The sequence below is a fragment of the Corapipo altera genome, unplaced genomic scaffold, assembly GCF_003945725.1.
Source record: "Corapipo altera isolate COAL_440 unplaced genomic scaffold, ASM394572v1 46, whole genome shotgun sequence".
NCBI lineage: Eukaryota > Metazoa > Chordata > Aves > Passeriformes > Pipridae > Corapipo > Corapipo altera.
In genome coordinates, this window is record NW_020884883.1 from 17233880 (window position 1) to 17253293 (window position 19414).

A 19414-nucleotide genomic window follows, 5' to 3' on the forward strand; every position below is an offset into this window, starting at 1 on the left:
AGGATTTTTTCCAGTCTCCCCAAGATGGCACAGCAACAAAAATCATTCTGCTGTCACTGCTACCTAACTTTGATACCAATGTCCCATACAGAAAAATGTGTAATACTTCTTTCCAAGGAGACTGATCCTGAAAACTCCAAAATTCATAGTCTGCATCAATGTTTTAATTCATCCTTTCTCATACTTTACACCTGTATTCATGGTCATAAATTAGTTAAACTTTGAGCACTGGTTGTCCACACTTTTTAAAAGTATGGAGTTTTTCCTCTTACCTTGCTCTGTAAGTAATTAAATATTTTTAACCCCTGCCTTACCTTTTTTTCTTCATTGCTGACCGTTTGTCACAGCCTTGGGGCTGCTCTGTAGCTCACTTTTAAACTGATGATCATCTCTAGAAATCTACTAGTCCATGGCAATATCACTGATCCCATCAAGGTATTTCCATCTTTTTCTGACTGCTATACAAAAGAAAAAGGAATCAAAATGGAGGAAATATCTAAAATGGCTTTAAATTGTAAGAGAATAGGTTTGGATTAGATATTAGGAAGAAATTCTCTGCTGTCAGGGTGGTGAGGCCCTGGCACATGTTGCCCAGGGAAGCTCTGGCTGCCTCATCCCTGGAAGTGTTCAAGGCCAAGTTGGACAGGGCTTGGAGCAACCTGGGATAGTAGAAGGTGTCCCTGCCCATGGCAGGGGGTTGGAACTGCATGATCTTTAAGGTTCCTTCCAACCCAAACCATTCTGTGATTCTAAAAGACAGCAAACCAGACACTCCCTCCAAGTCTACCTTTTATAAAACTATCAGGTTTCTCTGCAAATTGAAGTTTTCATGGCAATCTATTCAGCAGAGTGTTCAGATTGGCCTTCTGGGTATACTTACAGCTCTTGATTAGACCCCTTTATCTCAAAGAAGGAATCAAGTAAAGCTTAAGTGTTTCTCTTAGTCAGCACTTCAGCACGTTCTAGAAGGTCTGTGTAAATACTTTTTTGTCTTGCCATAATTTACCTTGTTCCCTCTATTATTTCCTGGCATTGATTCTTTCCAGAAAAAAAAAACCATTGTCTATATTTAACTACTGTAAAATCATTTTGATCGGATATGCTGGTAGGAACTGGATATAAACAATTATATATATATATATAATCTTTCATAAAGGCAGTAAGGATCCATCTATATGGGATTTTCTGCTCTCTGTGGAAGTGCTAATTGACACTTCTTTGTTGCTGCTGCATTATCAGACCTCTGCAAAAAGGGAAGAAGTATCATCATGTAGATTTGCTGCAGGGAGGAACATGCTGCAGGACAAAGACGCTGCCCAGTCATTTTTGCTTTATTTTTTTTTTTATTACTGATTGTGTATTAGACATGGAATAGCTCCTGGACAAGGCAAGTATTTATGCTGTGAAGGGTTCAGTTAAAGCCCAGTGCTTTTATTAGAGTCTTGCAGCGCTGGGCTGTGATGTATGGGCAGATGAACAGGTTACTAGGTGGGGAACCTGTAGTTCAGCACCTGCGTCACAGTCACTGGCCTTGAAGAAACCTTTCCTCTCAGCAACCCAGTGTACAGGTGAAGGTGTCAGTCTGCCTGCATACTGCTACATGGTTCCTGTTTTGAAGGTAAAGAAGCCATATAGAGAGCTACAGTAGCTATCACAGTGGAGGTTCATACCACAGCTTTTATTTTTATTTACCTGCGTCTCAGGTCTGATACTTAAATTCAAGCAGCTCTTTCTGAAACAAAAACAATAAAAAAAATTGAATCATGTACATCACAGAATTAAAAACCCATCCATAATAGCTACTGAATGCTGCAGATGTGTGAGCTTGGCCTCTCTGGGAGAAACATAAGCTTTTCTATTAGCTAAGTTCAGAGGAGTTTAGCAGTGATTTATTCATCGTCTCTAATACCTACAAATAGAGACTATTTTTCATGGCTTCATTACTTCATTACAATGGAAGAATGTTTAAGAGGATGCAACACCTAGAACTGAAGCTAGACAAGTAGAAATAACAGAATTTACTCATACTAAGGGGAAAAGCACAGAACATTCCTTATGAATGAAAATCTTTCTCAAACCAAAAGCTTTGAAAGACTAAAATATAGGTATTAGTCTCAACTAAATGACAAATTCGCAGAATGGTTTGGATTGGAGTGGACCTTGAACATCACCTAATTCCAAAGCCCCTGACAAGGACAAGGACATCTTCACTAGACCAGGTTGTTCCAATATATTACTTCATGCAGATAATCAGATCCTAAGATCCTGTGTCCAATGTTATATGGGAAGTCAGAGACTGTAATTGTGATTATTATTTTTGTCTTTCCCTCTTTTTGAGGTATGTGTTAATGAAATCACTTTGTGGACAAAGTTTAGAAATATTTTACATTCATAGTAACTGTTTCTGCCTCGTTCCTCAAATACTGAATGACTTTCACATAGATTTCAAGCCCCTTGACTTAAGGACATGGTTTGCTGAGCAGATGTATTTGCCAGTATGAAACAGATGTCTTGTCCTTTGAAGACACTTTATTTTAGCATGAATGCAATACTTTAAAATCATGAGGACAGCAATACTTTAAAATCATGAGGCCAATTTTAAGAGTTTAACAGTTTTCCATCTGTCTCTTGCACCAGTGTATTCCCTTCAATTTCCCCCAAATCTTTTTCAACTCCAGTTTATGGAAACACTTTTAATCTTTTGAGATTATCAGGGCATATTTACTGGTATACACATGATAATTCGACACATGAGAGACTTCTTGAGTTCTGAAATATCTTCAATCTTTATTTCAGAAAATTAGATCTTAAATATCACCTAGAAAGACACAGAAAAACAAAATGTCCTGGTTGCACTGCTTGCAAAATTAGTTTGTGTATTGCCTGGAAAGATGGACACTAGGAGTTGTTTGCTCCAACTTAGGTGTTGCTACAAAATGCAGTGCTATGTAGATATATTCAAACTAGCTCTAAGTAAATTACCTTGTGAAGCAACAAGGACACCTCAGCTAAGTAGGATGTTTTAGCACAGCAGAGAACTGAGCAAAATGTGCTGTTTAATTCCTCTGATAACCAGTCTAGTCCACTGACAGTTTTTAAGACTGCTTAGGAATCGCATCATTTAAATAATATATTACCCAGCAAGTGTTGTACAACCTGTTCAGACTCAGATCACCCACTTCTGTTCCACAGTTACAGCTGTCAGAGGTTCAATAACCACAAGTACAACATAATGTGAAGTTTGTGCTTTATACACAGAGCCAACAAAATCTTGATGGAGACCATCAGTCATTGTATTCCCTTCTGGGGCAAAATGTACTATACTTTGTGTTTCTAAAGAAGAAAACATGGCAACGCAAATTTGTAAACAATTGAATGAATGAAAACCTTATCAAAGCTGTTATTTTTTTCACACTGTTTTTCAGACAGGTTTCCATCAGAAGATGTCATTTGAATTAAACCTTTTTTTTGCTGTTTTGTAATTTAAGGAAAGAAAAAAACTCATGAATTTATAAGTATTTGTTCACAAAGATCCCATAAAAATGAGAAATCTTTTTAAAACAATGCTATTAGAACAAAATAAAAGGGTACTTCAAATTAGATGCTACTCACTTCCAAGATTCTCTTTTATCTGTAAGTGCAGCCTACAGGCTTAAAATCCTTACAGAAAAGAATTCATAATGGATAGCTTTCTGTGTGAATCTTATCATGGGCTACACTACTCCATGCACCTAAACTCTTTGGGCAAGAAGTGTTTTGAAAAGCCTCAGCATTGACACAGCACTGATAAAAATGAATGATTTACAAAATCATATTAACACTTGTAAGGAGGAAATTAAGAAAGTTCTTGATTAAAAACCTGGTTTTAATTAACTAGGGTCTAAATGTCAGCTTAAAGCATGCTGATACATTTGTGAACATTATCAGAGTACTAATGTAGATAAAAGTGACATTTAGGGTGGGAGTCAACTTCAGAGACATAGCACTTGCCTAAACAGAAGCATCTCATGTCATGTGAGATTTCCTGGAATGGCATAGTGTCTCCATATGGACATCCTGAATATTCTAGGACATATCAGGTGGCTCTGTGTTTAAACAAATGAGTTAGTTTCCTAAAATGCGGTAGCTTGATTCAGCTGACAAAGTCTGGGCATGTAGTATTATTGCCTGACATTCCAATTCTAGCTGATGCTCCAAAAGGATATGGTTTTCCTACAAACACCATGGCATGCCACACACTCCTGTGCAGATTCCTTGCATATCCTACAGTGTCCCTGGTGGTGACATGTGGGCATCTGTATCTAGGTGTCTTCAGTGCAGGGATACACCTACAAGCCTGCAGCAGCTGCAGGGCAGGTGAAACAGCCAAGGTGCCTCATACATCGACATAGTTGTGTTCAGGCAGCCAATGTGTGCTGCAAAATACCTCAGTGTAGATGCTGACATGTAGATGTCAATACCTGAGGCAAGCTATGAACTTCTGTTGTAGTCAGTGGAGATCTCAGATTCAGCTCAGTTCCTCAAATGAAGACATTCAGCAGTATTCAAGAGGACAAAGGTGTACCAGTGGCTGACACAGGGCCTATACAAGGCCTATTCCTTCTGAAGAGGGAGCTGGAGATCTGATTTAGTGCCTAAAGTGAAATTAGACCTCTAGTTAATGCAGTCTACGCAGCCTAGATGGCCTTTCAGCTTTCCTTGAATAAAATGCCTTGGGTAAAATTCACCTACATAAGCACAGATATCTCATGCCCCTGAGATGTCTTGAAGTGTCCTACTCACCTTCACAGGCTGCTTCATTGGGGCACAAGTTTTCCAGAAGTCCTATTCACATCCACTTTTGAAAATGACTGGTATTTTAGGGTGTTATCGTGGTTTAACCCCAGTTCACAACTAAGCCCCACATAGCTGCTCACTTGCTTCTCCCCAGTGGGCTGGGGAAGAGAACTGGAAACAAAAAAGTCAGAAAATATGTGGGTTTAGATAAAGACAGTTTAATAGGTAAAGCAAAGCACAGCACACAAACAAGACAAGCAAAGAGTTAATTCACCACTTCCCATGGACAGGCAAATGTTGAACCATGCACAAGAAAGCAGGGCTCCATCGCACTCAGTGGTTACTTGGGAATTCAAATGCTGTAATTCCAAACACTCTTCTTCCCCAGCTTTATGTACTGGACATGATGACATATGGTCTGGGTCATCTGGGGTCAGCTGTCCCATCTGTGTCCCCTTCCCAACTCTTTGTGCACCCCCAGCCTCCTCACTGCTGGGATGAGGAGCAGAGAAGGCCTTGGTGTTGTGTAAGCCCTGATCAGCAACAACAAAAACATCCCTGTGTTATCAAGACTGTTTCCAGCACAAACCCCAAACACAGCCCCACACCAGTTACTGTGAAGAAAACTAACTGTACCCCAGCCAAAAACCAGCACAGGTGGCCAGACCTCTATGTCTAACTCACTGCTCCAGCCCATGCAGACATCTGTATTTTGGGTCTGCTAATTTCAAATTGACTCAATCCTAAAGGATCAGTTCAGGTGCCTAAAAATTTTGTTGTTGTTTGAGTTACCCTGTGGCATCCACATAACCTCCAAGTGCCAGTCACGAGACCAGAGGTACTGTGTCATATCTGGTCACTATGTTTCCAAATGGTATGAAGCACCTCTGCTCTAATAACTGATAAGAAATACAGTGGACATTATCTGGACATCCAGAAGAACCTGAAAACCAAACACAAAGCACATGGAAAGCCAAAGCAAGGAAAATTTCCGGCCAGAACCTGCATCTCCCTAGGCTCCTCCAGTCCTGGACATTTTTACAACCCTAAGATAATTAAGAAGCTACTGCAGATATTGCAGATACACATCTCTAACTCATTGCATTTAGTTAAAAACATTTCCTGACTTTTCCCAAAGTCTTGTGGCAAAATGCCAACTCCAACTGAACAAAAATATGCTCCTAGTGGCAAGGATGCGACTTTCAGAACTTGCAGGTTTTTTTCCTTGGTAAGATTAGTGCCACATTACTGCTCAAAGCAGAAGAAGTTAATGAGCCAGGAGCTCCCTGTGGGGATAATGTAATATGAGGTATATCCTTAGTATATCTTTAAAGGTGCATATCTTTAGTCCAGCAGGACTGAGGTCTTGTAACATATTCTGAGCACAGATATGACCTGGACTGTACAGGTATATATTACTACTTACAGCTGATGTTACTAATACAAAATGATTCCATTTAAATGTTACCCTCCTTTAGTCTGTCACATAAAGTCTCTAATTTAGCATCCTTAACATTTGCAATTCTGCATGTAAGATATACTTTCTCAGTGTAGGTCCTTCCAGAGGTCGGTGGTTTGCTGTGTTGTATAAACACAGATTCTATTTCCTAAGAAGAGTTAAGCAGAAAGTTGTTTCATTTCCTATTCTACAAACAGGTTAAGCATAAACTGAAGGTTCAATGAAATCAAACTAAGTATTCATTTAAATGCTCTATTGAACTGCAGCACATTTTAATTTCTGAAGCTCTATTGATGTTGTCTCATGATGCACTGGCCTTTTGATCCATAACAAAGGGTCTTTTGTATAGGATATTATATAAAATAAATACACAATAATGTTTAGGAAATATTATAGGAATAGACTAAACATGAATATGCTTCCTGAATATATTCTCAAGCTTCAATATTTCCTGAGAATTGCACAATCTCTGCACATTTAGTAACTTCAGCATAATATTGTTCTGTTCAGTTTTCGTTAGAGCATGTGTAAAACTTGTGGCATTCGCAAGATGCACTGTGATAGTGAAACTCTCCATAGATAATTGTGTTTGTTGAGAAAAATCACTTTTGCCTTTGATTTGAACCTGCCACACAACAAATTTAATAGGTGACCCCCAGTTCTTCCTATACTGGAGAAGATAGGAAGCAATAATCTCTTATTCACCCTATCCTTGTCATTCATTAATTTTTGTTTTCTTCAGGAGTAACTTTTTCCAGGATGAAAAGTCAAAGCTAACTTGGTCCTACATAACTTAGTTGCTTTTAGCAGGCAAGTCAGTCCGTATTAAGAATCATCCATTTCAGCCTTCTCTGTGTTTTCTTGGCTTTATTATATCCTTTCTGAGCTACTACACACAAAATGTCTCTCTCTGTTTTGTGACAGTCAGCTACAGACAAAATATAAATAAGACTATTACTTAACAATCACCATAAAATCCTACTGAAAGATCAGTTTAGGGTTTTCTTTTAAAAATCTGGTAGCAGAAAAAGATTTTTATAGCTTTTAATTCGTACACAGTTGACATCCTTTAGAGTGCTTGCCCATCCTAATATCTGAGACATGTGAAGTTCACCCACTGTTAGCAAACCACATTATGTGTGCTTAACAATATCTGCATTTTAGCTTCGGTTTGAAAGACCTGACTGCTCACATTCATTACAGGAGCCAGTCATTCAGGCACTGACTGTGTTCCCAAGCATAATGCTGGAAGATTTGGTTTATCAGAGACATTTGTGTGCATCTCACAGATACTGTAAATATCCGAGGTGTTACAGAATGCAATGCACAATGTGACATCACAAAAGCACAGGGTAAAATGCTCAGACAACTGACCCTTCAATATTTGTCTCCTGAAAATGTAGTGGGAAAGGGAACAACTATGCTAATCCACTCTGCTCTGTTTGTCTCTGGGGTGGAGGGTAATTTAGTTCTCATGATCATTTAGTTACTGCTGAGATTTGTCAAAGATATTAAAATTAGTTAAAAATCAGTTCTGTTTTGTGAACAAATATTGTTTTATTTTCTCTTCCTGTTTATTTTTTATCACTTTGCCAAAATAAAGCAAGAAGAAAAAATCCAAAATCATCCTGGAAACACATTTTCAAGGTCATGAAAAAGACTTGTTAAGGATACCGTTCCATGCTAGATTTCCTCTGGACCACAATATTAACTAGGATTTAATAGAATATTGAATAGCTATCACACCAAGAGAGAAGAAACTGCATACTAGGAAAAGACAAAGACTGGAAAGTATGTAGGGTCATAAGAGATGAGTGATTGAATCTGACCTCCCATTATAGTTATGTGGAAAAACCAGAAAGAGTATCTTTCGAAAGTGTTAATGAAGTAAGAACAGAAAGGTGATTTTCACCAGGGTCATGACATTGGTGAGACTAGTAATGGGATATAATATAAAGTAGTAATATAAAATGAGTTTTAAAGTAACACTGAAATCCTGTACTACATAAAGCAGAGCAATTATTTTTTTCCAGGCTGAAAAATTATATTTTACGGTAAAAGTTGTTTCTCTGATGAACAAAAAGTACTGTGATTTCATCTAATTTATCTGCTGGAAGAAGAAGATGCCATGGAGTTGAGATTTTCTAGTAGTCCAGACCTATGTTGGACTACTATGTTGCTTGGAAGCCAGGATTTTGTTTACAAAGAAGTCAGAGTGCAGGTGATGGGAGGGGAATGACATACACCTTAGTCTCACTCTGATAAGGAGCTGGGACAGTGCCAGAGTGCCGTATAGACAGAGCTTAAACATTGGCTTCATTGCAGAATACATAAACCTCTGCTGGGAGGAAACACCAGATATAAAACGGGTCTTTAATCTTGCAGACAAATTCCAATTAGGAATGCACTACACACTTTTTACACTAGGCATGATTAATCACTGGAACAAACTACCAGTGGAATTGATGAATTCACCCTTTCTTGACGCCTTTGAGTCAAGACTGGATGCACTCCTAGAATTTATGTGATAGCCAAACACATGTTATAGTCAAGTAGAATACTTGTTATTGAGGTTAATATTGTGGATAATAGAGTAAATTTTAATGGGTCTTTTTTCATACAGTAGAAGTAAAGTTAGTGGCCTTTTCTGCCTTAGAACTCTTTAAGCTGATAAAGTCTCTTATTATGGACAACACTGCTCTGTTCTACACGTGATCATCCTCCCCAAGTTCTTATCTTGCCCTTTCCCAGTGTTGTCTGTGACATAGTTCCCATTTGAAATTTGAGCTCCTGAAATCTTTTAAAGTTCCTTCATTACCAAATAAATGAATTATTGAATCTAATAGGAAGTTACTAGATTAATAAGATCAGAGATCCTAAATACTTAATTGAACTTGAGTCCAAGCACATTCCAACAAGCATTATAAACAAGCCAAAGTCAGATAAAATACTTAATATTCATCAGTAAGACTCATTTTATGTAATCTTTGTTTTGTAGTAGCTAGTTCCTTATGAGAGCACAAAACTGGGAAGGAGTTCCTGGGTCACCAAATCCTATTTCTCAATATCTTCAAGAGGTATTTGAATAGCTCCTTTCCCTTGATAAACTAATAAAACTCCATTTTCAGAAAGCAAACTCCATTGTCCTAGTTCTATTTTTTTCCCCAGAATCTGATCCATTGTCCTACTTCTAATTTTTCTTATTCCAAAATCTGACTAGATACTCACTGTGCAATTTTCAGTCCCCAAGGCCTGAAAATAACTGGTTGTTTCCTACCCACATTTAGCCTACTTAGAACTTGTACCTTTCTGGAGTGGAGGTGCCAACACATTTAGGCCAAGTAACCATATAACATTTAGTCTTTGTTCTCCTAAGCCAAACACTTTTACTTACTCCATTTAAAGACAGGTTCTTCATTCATAACATTGCTGTATTGGCCTTCATTAGTCTTTCAGATAGAATTGGTCTTTCTTAATTGTGGATGACAGTGATGCTTTAACTGAGGTCTCAGGAGGGTTGCAGATGATAGCAGGATCTCTCTACATCTCCTGAAAACAGACAAGCTTTGCATTAGCCTTTTTCACAGCTATATCACATCAGTGGTTTGCAGCCATCCAGTCGCTATGTAAGACATCCAAATCCTTTTACTTTTCATTAATTGTGACTGATAAATTTCTACCTAAAGGTACATATTCTTGTTATTGGTCCCTAAGGGCTCAAGTCTGTACTTTGTGCTATCGAATTTTATTCCTTTTTTGCTACTCCAGCTATCACAGTCAGATACTTCTCTCGATAGTGTATCTGGCTTTTCCTTAGTATAGTCAATGCTGGATATCTAGTTTGTATTAACAAATTTCAAGACTTTTTTTGTTCTAAACATGCTAATGTTCACTGTTCTGTGTTATTTGTTCTGAATCTTCACTCAGGGGAATGAATAGCGGATGATCAGTGTCAGTATGGGATTACAAGGAATGTACTTGTAATGATATCTACCATATAAGTAATTATTGACTGATAGTGTTTGAACAATACTTATACGAGGATTTCTGCTAGGTGCTTAAAAAGGATAAGAAATGAGAATAAGTGGCTTCACAGGGATTTGCAGACTACCTTGCAGTCTCACCTGAGGGTAGCTCACCATGATCATTGCTTGTCTGACTGGAGGCTTTAGAGGAGTCACAAGTACAGGCACTATACACAATCCTGTTTTCGGATTAAATTTCCTCTTTATAATCTGGTAATATATTTTTATTTTATGTATAATCTTATTGCTTATTTGCATAATTATTAAAATATTGAGTAAATGCTTCAAACATGGGACAGTACATATAACTTAAAATATAGTTGTGTCTTTACTGGATGTAGCTACTGCTAGTTAACTAGTCCTGGACAGTTAACATAGAGCATACAAATACTCATTGAAAAACAAAGGTCGTATAATCCCCATTGTAACACGAAGACGATGCCCTTACCATGTCTATCTGGAGCCAAATTCTGCCTATATTACATATCAGAATATAGATAAGTGCATTTCTCAAATTCTTTGGAGACTATAGAACTTAAATACAAAAGACACATTACCAGTTTCTTTGGAAGCACTGAAATATTTGATTTCAGTGACTGGATCTTTGCCACAAGGTAAATTATTAATGGTTGTTTGGCATCTAATTATTTCCAAATGTTTTTATTGCTATATATTAAATTAGGGGAGACGAGAAAAGAAAGAGTACAGTTTGAATTGACTGCCAAATTTTAAATGAGATTGTTTCTCTTGAGACTGTGGTGATTGGAACTTGCATTAGCAGCTCATTGAAACACATATATTTCTTCTGACATATGTCATAGTTAGATCTTTTTATTGATGCCAAAATGCATTTCTGTTTTAAAGTATGACCACACAAGACTCCTCTCTGGAAATTGTTTATATTGTAATTATGCATTTTGCAACACTCCAAATACAGATACTGTTGCATTAATGGATAGTAATATTGTAGGGGTTTTGTTCTATTGTTATTTGTTTTGCAAAAATAGAACTGCATTATATGTGATTTTCTTTCCACTTACAAAATGTTTCATTATTCAGCAGAATAATGAATAATAATCTCTTTCAATATTTCTGTTGTGATACAAAACTGTACTGTTATGGTAATGCTTGCTTTTTGTCCTCCATAGAATAAAGCTGCAAATATTTGACTTTGACCTACAGATTGCAGTGGAATAAATGCTAACTACTGCTTGAAGAAAAACTGTAATATACCTAAAAAGACTGAGGTCCCAATCTTCAACGGCTTTAAAATACCTCATCAATATTTTGATTTGCGTTTTCAAGAAAAAAACAAAACAAAACCAATTCACATAACTCTGTATATTGTGAAATCCTTATTCTATAAAGAATTAAAAGTTAGAAAGAGCAAGAGAGGACCTTAGGTTTTAAGAATATAACCTTGAGAAGAACTTCATTCAGTGCTTTTGGGTCAAACCTAAGATTGGAGTTTGAACATATTCCTTTGTACTTTTGGTGCATCTAGACAATCTTTGTTTTAGTCTGAAGTGAACTGACAAAGGATTTGGGTGCAAACCAACTTAAACAGCAAGTTGTAGGTGTCTGTTAGCATACTGCTGTACCCTCCTTCATTGTCAATCAGTAGAGATTATTAGACATTTTTAGTCCTACTATTATACTACTATTAATAGTCCTACTATTAATACTGCAATAAAAATGTTTGCTCAATTTCTAGTTTGAAGCTGGTTTAGACCAGCCTATCTTGAAGCAAAAGAGTAAGCTCCTAACTACCTGGAAAATTTGTGGCTTTGTGCCTTTAGAAGGTAACCTTGATCTATACAGGATGGCTTGAAAATAAGATACAAATCCACATGACTCAAAGTGTGGGATTCATTTCACATAACCCCAGATACCCATTCTGTACTTATGTGCCTTTGAGGTATTCTTATAGACTCGACATAGACAGTGGTAACAAAAGACATTTCTAGGTTGCAAACAATCACATCCAAAAATAGTAATCCAAAATAGGTTAGATGAATTCTAGATTTCACAATTTTTCTTCATTGACTATAAAGGGAGGAAGGAGAACATCCCTCTGAGGAATACTTAATGATGCTCAACATTTGTAGCTAAATCCCCAGACTGAGCCCCTCCTAACTATCCAGCTGAATAGGCTACACAAACATTATTGACAAGATGTTTTCTGCTGATAGATGTTTATGCCCCTAGTGTCCATAAACCCACCTAGCTTAGACACTTAAATTTAGGTGTCTTAATCCTGATCTTAGTTAAATTATAGGGATTTGACACAGTTGCCTATGAAATAGGCACCTAATACCATTTGAGGTATGCTGGAGTATCCCAAAAATCACAGAATCACTGAATGTCCTGGAGGGATCCACAAGGATCATAAATTCCAAGCCCTGGCTGTGCACAATACAGCTAAAAAATATCACACCATGCATCTGAATCTGCATGGGACTAGCAGGAGAGACAAAAGGCCTGCAGGACCCATGTCCTTCTGTCCCATCAGGTCTCCTGCTGACAAAATAGCCCACAGCATTTCAAATAGCAGTAGATGCCTCAGCTTAAGTCACACCCTGGGTATCAGTCTCACCTACCCGTGTCTGGTGAGATCAACCACTCCAGTGACTGCTTTTATAAAAAAAGACGTGTAAAAAGACAGAAACTTTGCAATAGAAACTTTCTTTGGGAAAGAAAGACTGAAAGACCAAAATCTGGAATACAATAGAATTGCCATTCTGTTGCGGAGTCATCTCAGATGGTTCAGTCTGGGAAGGAGATCTGGGAGATGTTGGGAGAAGTTTCTGTGGAGGGCTGGTTCAGTGTTCCAGTTTAAGTATAGCAGTATAACTTAATAACAAAGGACTGGACAAGAAAAGGCACAGTGATAACAGCCTTGACAATTTGCAAGTCATGGTTCAGGTTCCAGTAGTCATAACATTTAAGAAACAATGCTATAATAGGGTTGGTCTTATGTATAGGTGTTGCTTGTTTTTAATGTCTTTACTGAACCCAGGTTGTTACCCTTTATTTCTCACCTGTAAGATTAGAAGCATGTATCTTGAATGAAACAACATCTAATGGCATACCTCCAGCAAATGGCACTTTGGGAAAAACGCACTCAAGAGTTCCCTAAAAAAAATCAAAACATCAAGATTAACTTGTACTTCACAAGTTTAATTTCCACTGCAATTACTTCAATGGCTGTTCCCCCTTGGTCAAGTCAAGCACAGGCATTAGTCTTTCCAAGATGCCACCTCCTGGTTTGCACATATCTGATTTCGTTAAAGAGCTGTGTAGTGTCCAGTGTCAAACCAGGACAGCTTGCACTGCTGTCAGCTGTGCTCCCTCTCAGAACAGGGAATCAATAACTGCTGACTTTTTCCGTGTGGGGATTTCACTGTCCTTATCCTTTCACAGCCTGTGTTAAGTTCTGCTGGGGATGTGCAGCCTGATATAAAACTTTCCATTCAGATGAGCAGATTTGACGGATTTGTCTACTTATTAATAGACTAAGTTCAGCAGAATTTAAGATGCAAATTTATTCTTGGCCTATTTTCCATTTTTCACTTTCCATCTCTGTTTCCTCCCCTGTGCTTTTTCCCTGGCTGTTTACATTCCCTCATCTCCTTTGTTCCATACCAATAACATTAGGAATTGTAATCTTTTAATCTCCCATAGCTCACTAGATTACCTTTGCAGTGAGGGAAGGTGACAGTGAGCCTGGGAGCCTGTGACCTTTCCTCCCCACCTTGTCCTTGTGGGAGGATGGATAATGGCACCCCAAAGGTAAGCGCTAGGCATGCTTTTCCTTCAGCAGGTAGGGCAGGCAGAGACCACACTGTGACAGGAGAGAGAATAAACTCCTGGCATGGGGCAGGGAAAATAGTGACAAGCCATCTGAACCTTGGTGGTGACTCTAGTGGCAGCCATTTTGCAGTGAGGGCAGGTCACCATGGCAGACATTTTCTGAGGAGCAATGGCCACACCAGCAGCCATCTTGTCCATGCTCAGGGGGGAAAATTAATAGTGTTGGAGGTGGAGGGGGAGTCTGTGCTGGCTGCCACCAGACCTTCTGTTTTAGTATGACCAAGCACTGAAAATAGATCAGTTTTGTCTAGATTCAGTTATCTTTTTAGGTACGGCGAGAGAGACAAAAGCCTGAGGGCCACAGGAATGTACTCTTGGTAAGGGGACTGTGAGGGCTGCTATTGTCCTCAAAGGATAGCAAGAGAGAGAATCATTGAATCATAGAATCATTAAGGTTGGAAAAGACCTCCAAGATCACCAAGTCCAACTTTTGATCTAATACCACCGTGGCCACTAAACTGTATGGCAAAGTGACATGTCTGCTTGTTTATTTAACACTTCCAGGGATGGGGACTCCACCCTTCCCCTGGAGACCCTGTTCCAATGCTTAACTTCTCTTTCAGTGAGGAAATTTTTCTCCATATCCAACCTGATCCTCCCCTGGTGTAACTTGAGGCCATTCCTTCTTGTCTAGTTGCCTGGATGAAGGGGTCGATGTGCAGAGGTGGGCTCTGCCAGCATCTCCTGCGCCCTGAAGTCCCATTGCAGGAATCTGGCAGCTCTTCCGTGCCAGGGATCTGATGGGGACTGCAGGCGCCTGCTGTGTGGGACCCTCTGCTGCTGGAGTACTCCAGATATGGCAGCTGGATCATTTTTTTTCTGTAGCGGGGTGCAGAAACTGGGAGTCCTTCTCCTACCTCTATCTTGTCAGCTGTGTGAGGAGCAAAGTAAGATGAGCTCTGCCTTCCCCTCCCAGCAGGACTGGTGCTGCTGAGCTGATCAGGATGTACCTCACAGGTCTGAGTCTGGGCTGGTCTGGTTAGTTTTGCTGATACATGGATCAGAAGGCCATAGGATGTTGTCATGGACATTCAGCCTTACTTACAATGGGGCGTAGACTGAGGCACTTCCCCCTTTCTTATTCACTTTTAAATGAAATAGAACATATATAGTTTTAGGAAATAATAAAACACCCAAGCTCAGTTAAAAAAATTAATTACTGTTGGGAAGTGATGAGAAACTGCTGATGCTGCAAGGCCTGGACAGGGTACTGGCAGGGAGATGCCAGGAAGCTTGATCCACTCAAGCATGTGCAGTCTGGTAGCCAGGAGGATTCCCCATCCACAGTCCTCTGGGTCCAGAAGTAGGATGGAGTCCTGCAGCATGGTCAGGAGGAGGGATTTTTTTATCACCCTGAAAACTTTTGGAAAATTAAAAGAAGCAATGATGAAACTGGACTGTAGCCTGAAATGTTATAACAAAATTTCTTCTATGAAAGAGGGGTCTTTGGCATCAATCTATCCTAAAGGCTCTTTATGCCTATTTTTTTTTCCTTCCTGTGACTCAGACACCTTCCTTCTGTTGTCAGCATGCAATGTCCCTCTTTATCCCATAAAGGCAATAGAATGTGGTTGAGCAAACAAGTTACCATAATTCAGAATTACAAGGTTTTTCTTTGTTTCTCTTTTTGGTTACTCGAGTGCTACCACTGATTTTACAAGAACATCTTGACTCTAGTGAGGATTTTTGAGACAAATAAAATTCTTGCTGCAAAATGGTCTCAAAATACCTAGAGATGTTATGTGTTCTCCACTACTATGATATAGCATCAGCATTATACAATGCTTCATTGTTTCTATTTTTGTCAGGTAATTGACAATTTCAGATTTACTTGTATAGTTTCCTGTTTGAGATGCAATTTTACGTCAGCTTCTGCAATTTTTCTGTGAATGTTTTTTGATACTCCAAGGTGCTCCAGCTGCTTATGTGACACAGACCCAGCCAGGTTCAGTCTGTTATGGGATTGTTCCCCTCCCAGCCATAGGGCTGAAGATCACAACTTGATTGATTAAGTGTAGTTTCCATGGTGGTAGCACTGTGGTACAGAAACCACCACTCTAGAGTACAGCTAAAATAATTTTCAAAATGACTTTCCACATTTTCCAAGCTATTTCCTGCAGACTAATGAAAAACAATGGTTACCCATAAGAAAGAAGACACATATAACTAGTACTTGCTGAAATTCTGCATGTCAGGGTAATTGCCTGCCACTACTCTCAATGTCAGGGTACCTGTTCACTTAGTACAACTGTTGTAATGTCTGAGGGTCACCTAAACTACTCTTCAAAGGTTTTTTTTTATCATCCAAAGTTCTTGAGGAATGCAAATGTTTCCCAATAACCAGAGTATTTTAGCTTCAGTGTTCTTTCCTGGCCAAATAATGAGGTCAAGCAAGCTTTGTCCTTAATGGACAGATTTTTTATGCCTCATTTATGCTTTGAGATGGATCAAACAAAATGGAGAATAAGTATTGTGACTGTCCTTTCTTCCCTTGATTGCAATTACTCTTTAGCTGTTTTGAGTGCTTGAGGTATATTTTTCTAGGTTGTTAGAAAGGGGTTTAATTGCTTGTGCTTTATTTAACGCATGCCGGTCATGCAATTGCTGTTCAGTAGGAATGCATGTGCATACTCCCATATAAATAAATAAAACTTTTTAAAATCTCCCAACACTCAATTTTTTTAATCAGTCACTGAGGAGATTTTAAATATTTATTACCTTTGTACATTTCTTTTTGTTCTGTAAAAATGTTACCTTTTTAAAAATCTCATTGAAAAGAAATGTAACATTCTCCTTCAGTTCTGAAAACCCTCCTTTTACCCATCAAAACTAAGGACCGTTATTTTCTTCTACATGCTAGTCAAAGAGAGGCAAAAATAAAATGTCTGAGTTCTGAAAATGTCTTAGGGTTTGGAATTCTTTAATGTTATTTTTCATTTTAAATAAAAATCCTATTTTTTCTCCCTGCAACTTTGCCATTTAAACATGATCGCAGACATATTTTTTCAGGCTCCTTTTTTGACACAACCCAAGCTATTGGCATAAGAAGACAATTCTGCATTTTCTGATTAAGTAGCTGGAAATCCAATATAATTTTCTTTCATTTTAATCTTTTGGTCTGCAGTAACTCACATTTGTTCTTATCCTGAGGAAAATGAAGCATATTTCTGGAATTCAAATCTTGATCTACCAGAGGAAAGAATTTACCTTAAGGTGAGTGGAAATGTTATGGTGGCTCATAGTTCTCATTTTTACTTTATGATTTGTGGTAAAATACAAATCACTCAAAGGAAAAGAAATTTTTTATTCTTGTTGGAGCATTTTAACTCAAGCAAAGTGGGAACAGTTGAAAGATAAATTAAGTACCATTTACAGACTGACAAAGTCTTTTCCATGCAATAACTAGAGTTCTCCTTCAGAAAGGGGGAAGTCCAACAACAGAAGGGGAGCCCCTTTCTCATTGGAACAGACTGATGCCCCTGACCCTGGAAGGGAGTTTCCTAAGCTTCTCTGGGATGAGGTATGGGAAGGGGTGAAAGAAAGAGTGAAATTGAGTGTGGCCTTTAGCTACTTTGGGGGACTTTGTTCTCACAGAAATTATTCAAGAGGTAAAGTATTATACCTCCTCAGACTCCATCTCTGACTTATTATTTCTTTTGAGTAAAAATGTTCAATATTTCCAAATGAAATTTCACAATAGATCAGGACAATAAAAACAGTATTCATCTGCTGTAAATAATAATAAAAAATATCACTTGGTTAACTCTGTCTTTTTTTTTTTTTTTTGAGTGTTTTTTTTCCTCCCTCCTGACAATTTGGAGGAATCTACTTTTCTATCATTCTAAGAAGCTTGTTTCCTCAGGTGGAAAACAATGAAGTTTAAAAACTCACCATTTTCCTTAGTCTTGTGAAATAGCCTGATTATAAAGTTGTGGTGTCCTCACTATCAGCTGAACTGAACCACGACATGGCAGCTTTGTGCACAGACAGACACTGAAAACAGTTTGCTTCTGTGAAGAGAATAGAAAGATTTTGATTCATTTGTCACCTTAACTGAAAAAATAATGAAAGCATTGGGACAAGGAATTTGGACTGCTGAGACTAAGAAGGAAAGAAGAAATGGACTTTACAGCGTGCCATAGGCTCCAAACCCACAAGGTTCACAATGCCTAACTCAAATATCCTACCTAATACCAATCTGTGAAATGGAACCTGTGAGATGGTATTTTCAGGGAAAATAATTTTTTATATGAAAAAAACCCCACAACTCTTGTTCATTAATTGCATGTACAGAGCAAACACAGGACAAAAATAAATAGATCCTGTCATACCTGAAATAGGAAAAGGGAGGAGGTGATGGCAGGATAGAAGAGAAAAAGTGATACATAAGACAAGACATGAAAGCCAAAGTCAGATAAAGTGAAAGACCAAAATAAGAAAGAACAGTGACACAAAGTCATGGCACAATCTTAACAAGCCAATGTCAGGATAAAGGATCATGGATGTTTTCAAGCTGTCTGCAATTTCCTTCAATAAATTGGCTTTAAAAATTTTATAGCATTTCCCCCAGGAAGGTCTGCAGCCCTATTAAGATGTATGGTATTGGTTAGCCACAGGTTCCAAGTTCCACTACAATGTCCTTTTCAGTTCAGAGGAAAGGATTTCTTCTATTAGAAATTATCGTTAATAACAAGATGCCTGTCAGTTGAACTTTCTCAGCAAAAATATCACTTGTAAAATCTTTCGGAAAAATCTGACATATGCCTCAAATACCTCATGTGAATCTTCATTCTGGGGCCAAAACCTCATCTTCAGCTACATGTTCATAATTCTCATTAACATCAGTGGAATATTAGTGCAAATTCAAGGGCAAAATTTATCCTCTGGTCTTCCAAAGTGTCTGAAGTTGTATGTGAAATTTTAGGTTTCTGCATTCTACATTCTACATCATAGAATCATAGAGATATTGGTTGGATTAACTCTTGGAAGTCCATAGTCCAACTTTTGACTCAGGGAAGGAGTTTTGCTAACAGTGGATCAGATATGTTGTCTTTGTTTAATTAAGTCTTCAAAACTTACAAGTGTAGAGACTGCACAAACTCTCGGGACAAACTTTTCCAGTATGGCACTGCCCATTGATGAAGAAAACCTCACTCCTTCTCCTTCTCTTCCTTCTTTTTCCTTCTCCTTCTCCTCCTTTTTTCTCCTTCTCCTCCTTCTCCTTCTCCTTCTCCTTCTCCTTCTCCTTCTCCTTCTCCTTCTCCTTCTCCTTCTCCTTCTC

General features: G+C 38.3%; 2 long non-coding RNA genes across 2 annotated transcripts in view; one reads left to right on the forward strand and one right to left on the reverse strand.

Annotated features, from left to right (window-relative positions):
- The first annotated feature begins 1548 nt into the window (after positions 1-1548).
- The window catches only part of LOC113946193, a 23248-nt gene continuing 5382 nt past the window's right edge, over positions 1549-19414 (forward strand). Inside the window, exons 1-2 of the long non-coding RNA XR_003527341.1 lie at positions 1549-1618; positions 9234-9312. This is a non-coding gene — a long non-coding RNA (uncharacterized LOC113946193). The remainder of the gene's footprint in view (positions 1619-9233; positions 9313-19414) is intronic.
- Positions 5067-14276, reverse strand: LOC113946192. The gene is made up of 3 exons (XR_003527340.1): positions 13958-14276; positions 13302-13395; positions 5067-5309 (listed from the first exon to the last, which is right to left on the reverse strand). It is a non-coding gene; the product is annotated as an uncharacterized LOC113946192 (long non-coding RNA).